This window comes from Argopecten irradians, unplaced genomic scaffold (genome assembly GCF_041381155.1).
Source record: "Argopecten irradians isolate NY unplaced genomic scaffold, Ai_NY scaffold_1083, whole genome shotgun sequence".
Lineage (NCBI taxonomy): Eukaryota > Metazoa > Mollusca > Bivalvia > Pectinida > Pectinidae > Argopecten > Argopecten irradians.
In genome coordinates this window covers 10,269-18,422 of record NW_027188550.1, presented here as the reverse complement: position 1 = coordinate 18,422, position 8,154 = coordinate 10,269, and positions in this window count along the sequence as shown.

Sequence of the window (8,154 nt, the reverse complement as noted above, 5' to 3'; positions counted from 1 at the left end):
AAAACAAAAAAACGAAAAAAAATCAAAAAAAAAATAAAAATAAAAAAAAAAAATAACAAAAACATAAAAAAAAAAAAAAAAAAACAAACGCAACAAAAAAAAAAAAAAAAAAAAAAAAAAACAAAAAAGAAAAAAAAAAAAAAAGACCAAATTAAACATATAAATACACAAAATAAAAACAAAAGACACAAAACAAATACAACGATAAAACTAAAACACAAAAAAAAAAAAAAAACAAAAAAAAAAAATAAAACAAAACAAAACCAAAAGAAAACCAAAACAAAAAAAAAACACAAAAAACAAAAAAACAAAACCAAAAAAAAAAACCAAAAGAAAAAACCCAACACAAAATAAAAAATAAAAAACTAAAAAAAACAAAAAAAAAACAAAAAAAAAAAAAACAAAAAAAACAAAAAAGAACAGAGAAAAAAAAAACAACTACAAGGTATATAACAACAATAGAAAAATTACCAAAAAAAAAAAAGAAAAAAGAAAAAACAAACAAAGAAAACAAAAATAACGAAAAACAAACAACAAAAAAACAAAAATCAAAAAAAAATATAAAACAAAAACAAAAACTAAAACACTAAAAAAACACCACCTCGCACAACATACACGCAAATATACCGCAGTCACACAGCATACATGGGAGCCGTCCTTACATGACCTTCGGCTGTTAATAGGACGTTAATTAATCAAACAACCAAACAACCATTGATTTTCTATTTTAAAATTTAGCAAAATCATTGAAATTGTGGATAACAGCATAACCATTTCTTCAAGTTCCATTGAATCACACATATATATACACAATGTTTAGTTCAATTCAAAAATGACTGTTAAAAGGTGTTTCGTCCATCATTCCTTTTTCTTGTGATGAAAAATTATGTCATTTATCGATATTTTTTTTTTGTTAAAAAAAAGCTGAAAATTTCCTTACTTCCCCGCTATTTTACAAAACTGAGAAGACGTAACTTCCTTATTATGATTTTATCGTATTCAGCATGTTTTCAATCATATAAAAAAAATGTGTTTATTTGCCTCTGTGTATTGTTTGGTACTCCATCTATGCGCGTATATGCAAATGTGTGATTTTGGCCATTTTTTTATAACTGAAATCCAAGATAGCCGCCATATGACCCCCATGGGACATTAGTTGTCAATGGCAACAAGCATAAAATGAAACTAGACATCATATCGGTCCTTAAAAACTATGTTTCGAAAAACTGCCAGAGGGGTACATGGGGACCTATTTCTCCTCCCCGACTATAAGTGTGACCCAGAGAAAGAGGTTCGCGCTAAAAGGCGTTCTGGGGCGAAAATACTTGATCTACCCCAACCTGAAAAATTACAACTTTATAACAAATACATTGGAGAAGTAGACAGACATGACCAACTTAGGATGGCCTATGATGTTGGTAGAGCTTCTTAAAAAGATGGTGGCGGTACATATTCTGGTAGGAGTGGCTACACCTCGAGGAAAAGGAAAGCTAGGGAGCTATGCAATCCTGCAATGGTGAATGCAAGAAAATTGTGGGAGGGTACATAAACTGTCCCAGAGCCATATTGAAGACACCCAAGGAAACACTGTCCTTACGGCTGTGAAATGTGTGGTTGTACATTCACTTTAAGGACAATTGCCATAGTCAGTTACCATACCCAGTAGAAGTTGGTACGTGTGAAATGTTAAAATAACAAATAACAAAGCAAAAATATCCTGTTTGATTGTTTATTTGAATGAAACTAGCAATATTTATATTTTGACTGTTTTTAATATGTCAAATTTACAAACAAAGCAAACAATCGTAAACTTGGATTATTACTTAAAAATGCATATTACAACTGGAAACTCTAAAATCGTCAAGGTAGCTCCATACGTTTGGGGAAACCCATGTCATTTTTTTCTAACGGGTCTTATTTTCTTGTATTTTTCATGCAGATTTCAAATCTGTATAGAACAATAGGTGTTCTCGAACTACTTTTTGAGATATGAGATATTTGAGCTTGAAATATACCGTCCGTACACATCTGCTGGCCGAAAATAGAAAAATTCTTAAAATATGTTTTCTGTAATATTATGGCCAGGTGAGCTTAAAACGGAGATTCAGCAGCAGCCTGAATGAATATGAGCTTCAACACTTTTTTTTTTATATTTGCTGGGTTATAACATAACGAACACAAATGTGAATTATGTAGCAAAGCGTGGATAATTGGTTTGTGTGACCTATGTTCATTGATTTCTAAGACTTAAGGTAACTCGAGGTACTTCCCTTGCTCTAGGGGAGATTTAAACCGTTGAACAATAAAGAGTAGCTTCCCCTGAGCAAACTATATTAAGATACCACACTAAGACAAAGAAGAGCTTTGTTTTTGGACAGAGACTTTTGATACACACCAATCTATTTCTCACACATTTTGTAGTAATATCAATTTATTGCAAATGACATCGTAAAATGGCTCCGGCCATATTTTGTGTTAAGCTTTTTTTGGTTCGCCACATTTTTATAGATGCTATTGTTTACGTTCAATCTGATTAAAATACAGATCCTTATAACCACTCCTATCAAACGTCGTGATAATAAGGATCTGTATTTTAATCAGATTGTGTTTTACGTTCATATATACGTTTATATTGTGTTATGTCTCGTAACAGACTGGATCATCCTTGGATGTCTGTTACCCGTCAAACTGACCAGACAGCAATCAAAGTTGTTATGGTGGACATGTGCTTGCCCCGTGGCTTATCGTGGTTGCTACATCAGATTGCCAAATTATTAATGTCAAATGTCTGTGTATTTTGCCCTGCAGGTAGCGCGTTAGAATTGTACCTGCTGCCCCTATTGCATGATCGTAAGAGGCGACTAAATTTAGGATCTTATCTTTTCTTTCTTCCTAAATTACTTTATTCTTCCTAACGTCTCCCTTGACACCACCTCACTTTTGGCCTTTAGTTGAGCGCTCGCCCCTGTGAGGAAGGCTCTGGGTTCTGTCCCCTGGCCGAGACACACCAAAGTCTATAAAAGTGGTAGTTTCTGCTCCTGCTTAACGCTCAGCATAACGGGAGTGGGACGACTGGTTCGCCCGTTGTCAGTATAATGTGACCGGGTGGGGTGTGTTGCTTGGTGTCTTCGGCGGCATGCTTCAGTGATGTAGCACTATAAAAAGGGCAACAGTTCCACTATACAAGAAGACATAACACGAATATACCGCAGTCTCCCAAACACGCACCACGCACACAACATACACACAAGCACTGCATACATGGGAGGCCGTCCTTACATGACCATAGCTGTTGATAGGACGTTAATTAATCAAACAAACAAACAAAAAAGTATTTGCTATAAAATCCCCATTGAAACCATGTACATGTATAAGATTAGGATAAGTCAAGGATAAGAACTAGAACTAAAAACACAGATTGTAATTTTTTATTTAAATTGTATGGAATAACATAGCTTTGGCTAAAATACATGAGAAAACGTGTGCTTAATGCTGATGTAATGATAAACATAGAGGAGGCATGCAACGTCAATTCTTCGCTCATATATTGATCAAAACGAAGAAGTTTTGGAAAGGGAAACCAGACACAAATATTATTGGGAGAAATTCTCTTTTCCAGGACGCGTTATATCAGAGATTAGCAATGCAACAAACATATGAATGTTTTTACAAGTAACCTTTTATCGAAAAATTGGGCGATGACCTAGTGGACCTCGTCTTGAGTTGTTGCGAATCATATAAGAAGGTTTTCCCGGATTTCCCTAAAGTACATGTCGAAGTTATCGTTCATGGCGTACTATTTGATCAAGGATCGAGCATAAATGGGAAACATATTTCGACGCATCCCTCATCGAGAGAAAAAAATATACGTGGGAAATGTGTGCACAATGACCAAATTGTGAATTGGTTTAGGTCAGTCGTTGATCAACACCTTATTCTGTAAACACAAATCACACTTCGCCTCAAAATAAGTATTGGTAGAGTCCTGGTGTAAAATATGCCCAAAGAATAAGGAAAACATTCTGAACAATTGAAATATTTAACAAAATTTATATATTTGAAGTTTCTTTAGCAATTTAAATCATGTTCCGGGGAAAATTCTGTTTTTAACCCACCTTAATCACAACATGTAACAGATACAGATTTGGCCCTTTGTATATTTCGCCCTCTATAGTTATGCCCTGCCTGCCACTCCGTTCCCGACAGGGTATGAATTTCATCCCATTTCTTATAGTGTTGCAAGCCCTGATGTGATCCACTTTTTGGCACTTTCAGGATCAGCCCTTGCAGGTAGTGCGTTAGAATTCTACCTGCTGCCCCTATTGCATGATCGTAACATACATGGGAGGCCCGTCCTTGCATGACCATAAGCTGTTAATCAGGACGTTAATATAAAGGAACTCCATAGCTGCCTTAAGACTAGATGTTTTATTGCATTCGTGTCCACCATGTTTTGTCATCACGTCCCCCCTGGGTTTTTTTTTTTTGCATTGGTGTCACCATATTACAACATCGTGTCAAAATTTTATATAGCATCATGTCACCATTTTCTAATATCGTGTTACCATGTTATAGCATCATGTCACCCTGTTATAGCATCATGTCACCATGTTTATAGCATCGTGTCACCATGTTATAGCATCGTGTCACCCTGTTATAGCATCACGTCCCCATGTTATAGCATCATGTCACCTGTTATAGCATCGTGTCACCCTGTTATAGCAATACGTCCCCATGTTATAGCATCATGTCACCATGTTATAGCATCGTGTCACCCTGTTATAGCATCAAGTCACCACATTACAGCATCATGTCACCATGTTATATAGCATCATGTCACTTGATTTCCACCATGTTATAGCATCGTGTCACCCTGTTATAGCATCAAGTCACCACATTACAGCATCATGTCACAATGTTATAGCATCATGTCACCATGTTATAGCATCGTGTCGCCATGTTATAGCATCGTGTCACCATGTTATAACATCATCTCACCATGTTATATCATCATGTCACCAGGTCATAAACATCATGTCATCATGTTAAAGCATTGTGTCACTACGTTATAGCATCATGTCACCATGCTATTGCATCGTGTCGCGAAGTTATTAAGACGTTTTCTATTAAGACTACTCGGAATGAAGCTGGATTCTACCTTACAACCAAGCGCAACACGATCCCGATCACCATCTGCTATTCGGAAGTCCTTTTCTGCAGTGTTGTTTGGCGGGACGACGTTTCAGTGGTAGGTACATGTAGGCCTAATATATTATTTGCTAGATAAACAGCTAAAACGTTTTCTGAAAATATGAAAAGAAACACAGAGAGAAATTATTTGTTTCTGTCGTTTTATAGGCCTGCCACATTTGTTCATGATGCATGATAATTGTGGTGTGGTGTTGACACCAAATAAGAAGTTTGAATAGGCCAAACAAAATTGACGATCGCCAAATTAAACACACCATCGCATGAAAAGTTAAACATATTCGAAAAATATTTGATTATCTTAAAATGATAGCAAAAAATTTCTCTTCTTAAAGAAAAATAGCACTTGCAACATGCTGTTGGCATGAATTAAGAAAAAATGTGATTTTCTCAATTTCGGTTCACTTCCCGCCCCGTTATTAAAACGTTTGTGTAGCATAACACATGAATTCCGGTAATAGGCCCTAGTTGACTTTGTATTTTGTGGAATATGAACAGGTTATTGTTTAAGAAAGTATTGTTTGTTGCTGTTTTTTGAGAAATAAAGGTATAAATACATCAGAATAGTTAAAGATGTTTCAGAAATACAAAAGTTTTATTGGGTGTGTTCGAAGATCTAGACTGGTCCTTTCATATGCAATTTCCGCCATTTTGACAAGTGGTCTTTAACTCGCTGCCGTAAACAAAAAAAACAAGTGAAATTAATTTTAATTTTGTTGAAAATATATGTTTGAAAATAAATTAAAATATACTGTCGCCATAAGTCTTGTCTTAAGTTAGAATAACACAGACTTCAATATATGTTAATAATTTCTTAATATTTTTAATTTAACAAGCCAAATCAGTCTGTGTTTGGACTAGTAACAGTTAGGCCTAAACCCACAAAATTTTACTAGTCAGGCTATTTGTAGGCTAGACTACAGCTGATTTGCTTCAGCACTAAGGTCATCATCAGTTTAAAAAAAATTTGACCAATTTGTCTGGATGCGTTTGTGAACACAAATTCTAACAAAATGATGCATCTGGACTGAAATAATCGCATACTGTACAGAATGCACTCAAAATGTGTTGAAAATGCAATTGATCATTGCAGATATAGTAGTTTATAGGGATTCAATCAGACTACATGTAGTTCATTACAATTAGCACTAGTCCTGCTGTAAAATTACTATTCATGGGCATCAGACTAGTGCTTTAAAGTCACAGCTATGGCAGGCTGTTTTGTCAATTAAAAATACAATACTTAAGGTCAAATCTTTTTTGATGAAAACAGTAGGTTGATTTGTTGAAACAATACAGTGATATACAGCATGTTTTGCGTATCAATATTTGATACTCTGCTGAAAATCGATATGTATCGCTGTATCGGTATATTGATTTATTGATCCAGCCCTAATTGTCACTGGACATCCTAGTATCATAATAAACGGACAATAAATGTAACAGCAGGCTAACTGTAACATAATATCAGAGACATATCCATTATGGTTATTTAATTTATTTCTGGTAATTATGTTATTTTTATATAGTATTATTCCTTGTTTATTTACCTATCAAATGAAGTAGTTATTTTATAAAATTTAAAGTAGAACTATGTGTTGTGAAAATCTCGGAAATTTACGCACCGGTGTCTGATCCTAATTATTAATCCTAATTGTGAATTGGCATTTGCCCAATTCAATATGGCAGCCATATATTATATAACCTGTTTGGTGTTTCTTCAAGGATCTATTTTATTCTTGTAAGAAAATCAATGCCCGATTTCAAGACAGTATTTACTATTTAGCCACACCCCTTCCGGACGAATGAACAAGTACATTTACAATATATTCTACCCAATTCTATGTCTGCATGAGCAAATGATTGCACACTTTTGATTCACAGCCTGGCAATTTAATGAAAATGTAGATTATACATCAAATTGCACTTGATTCTGCATGCAGGCTTCCATCAAAAATATATTAGGGGGGGGAGTTACCACAACACACGTGAACTAAAAGTTAAGCTAACTTTGCAAATAAAAGACGGGGAGAGTCAAATCTTGTTGACAAACCGGGTAAAAAATATATAGTCATGTTTAAAGGCAAATATCGCAGAATCAAGAAGACGGTTAATTTTGATGCCATGGAAGGTTTTTGCAAAATTTCAACAAATTTGATGAATTGTGAATTAGGTGGTCCCAGCCCCCCAGGGGCCCTGAGTGGTGTGGCCAAAAGGGGTCAAGCTAGAAGACTAAATACAACAGTAAATACGTCTCAAAATCCCAGAAATTTTAGAATTAAATACTCTCATAGATAAAAAAAAGGTCTCAATGTCCTTTACAAAATTTGTGAATTATATGAAACCCTGGGGTCACGCGTTATTCCCCTGGTGGAGGGGAGCAAGTATACACTATAGTTTGATATTGGGTAAAACGCAACATTTAATTGAGCATTATTTGGTCAATTTGTAATAGCTAAAAGGACATAAGTCCAAATGTTGTTCTGAAGTTATCAGAAATGAATAGCCATATTTAACAATTTTTTTCCATGACTGATCCCGCAGGGGGTCCTGAGGGGTGGGGCCAAAGAGGTGAGTCCAAATAGGCTAAACTTACAAAAATCTCTTCTGAAATTCCTAGAAATGGTTAGAATACAAATATATTTTAAAGTCCAAGGTTATAGAGGTCACTGCCCTGATTACAAGGGCCTTAAAAAACGCAATTTGATACATATGTTATATAACTGTATAGATAAAATATAAATAATATATAGATATCTTTGTTTCAGATCTTGTGTATCCAGAACTTCCGGAGACCTGTTATCTATTTAAACTAAGTCCCATGGGCCAGTGGTTTCAAAAAAAATTTAGATTATAAACCACCTATTTTATGTAAATCAATTCTTAATACAACATCACTTAGTACATTATTTAACTCCCCTCTCAGAGAAGAGGGATGCTTTAATG